The sequence below is a fragment of the Mandrillus leucophaeus genome, unplaced genomic scaffold (assembly GCF_000951045.1).
Source record: "Mandrillus leucophaeus isolate KB7577 unplaced genomic scaffold, Mleu.le_1.0 Scaffold58, whole genome shotgun sequence".
Taxonomy (NCBI): domain Eukaryota; kingdom Metazoa; phylum Chordata; class Mammalia; order Primates; family Cercopithecidae; genus Mandrillus; species Mandrillus leucophaeus.
In genome coordinates, this window is record NW_012106252.1 from 1731267 (window position 1) to 1732709 (window position 1443).

The window sequence follows — 1443 nt, forward strand, 5'->3', positions numbered from 1 at the left end:
GGCACCTGTAGTCCCAGCTACTCAGGAGGCTAAGGCAGGAAAATGGCTTGAACCCAGGAGGAGGAGGCTACAGTGAGCTAAGATGGTGACACTGCACCCTAGCCTAGGTGACAGAGAGAGACTCCAATTCAAAAAAAAAGTAAAATAAAAGATCTCCTTTAAAACAGAGTGCTTGTTGGACAGGAGGTGCACACACAGCGGCCGGGACCCTGCAGCGCCCAGGTGTCCCCACGGGTTCCCTCGATCCACAGCCACTATCGCCAGCCGTTACCCAGCCACAGCAGCCCAGGTCACTGTGCAGTTTAAGTTGTCTTTAATCAGAGTCCTTTATGGTTAATTTATACCCATAATGGACAATTGGTTAAAAACAGGAAGCAGAGGGAGCACAGAGGTTGAAAAATAAACGAACATTGAACACAAACATGATGCCCTTTGTGTGTCAAGTTATTAATTCTCTCTCCATTTCTGTGATACAGGAGGAAACAAGCACAAGGGGAATATATGGTTCAGAGAAATTATGACTCGCCCACTTTGGAGCCAGCACTAAAGATTTTTGCTGTTCAGCATCACCTGGGAGCTTGATAGAAGTGCAGAATTTCAGGCCCTACCACAGATCTACTGAATCAACCTCCATTTCAACAATCTTCATTTTAAACAGTTTGAAAGGCAGATGCAGTGGCTCACGTCTATAATCCTAGTACTTTGGGAGGGCAAGGTGGGAGGATCACTTAAGCCCAGGAGTTCAAGACCAGCCTGGGCAACATAGTGAGATCCCAACTCTACAAGAAATACAAAAATTAGCCGGGCATGGTGGGGCATGCCTGTAGTCCCAGCTACTCAGGAGGCTGAGGCAGGAGGATCACTTGAGGCTGGGAGACTCAAGTGATTTATTTTATTTATAAACAAAGAAAAGAGAATTCCTAGCATATACCAGGCATATGATGAAAAAGATCTAAAATTCTCAAGTTGGTCCTCTAGATTGATTACACCACTGCACTCCATCCTGGGTAACAGAGCCAGACCCTGTCTTGAAAAAAAGTTCGATATAGCCTGATGCAGTGGCTCATGCCTGTAATCCCAGTACTTTGGGAAGCTGAGGTGGGTGGTTCATTTGAGGTCAGGTGTTTGAGACAGCCTGGGCAACATGATGAAACCCCATCTCTACTAAAAATATAAAAATTAGCTAGGCGTGGTGGTGCTGCCTGTAATCTCAGCTACTTGGGAGGCTGAGGCACAAGAATTGCTCAAATCCAGGAGGCTGAGGTTGTAGTGAGCTGGGATGGCGACACTGCATTCCAGCCTGGGCGACAGAGCAAGACTGTCTCAAAAAAAGAAAAAAGAAAAGAAAAGGTCTGGGCACGGTGGCTCATGCCTGTAATCCCAGCACTTTGGGAGACTGAGGCAGGTGGATCACGAGGTCAGGAGATTAGCCATCCTGGCTAA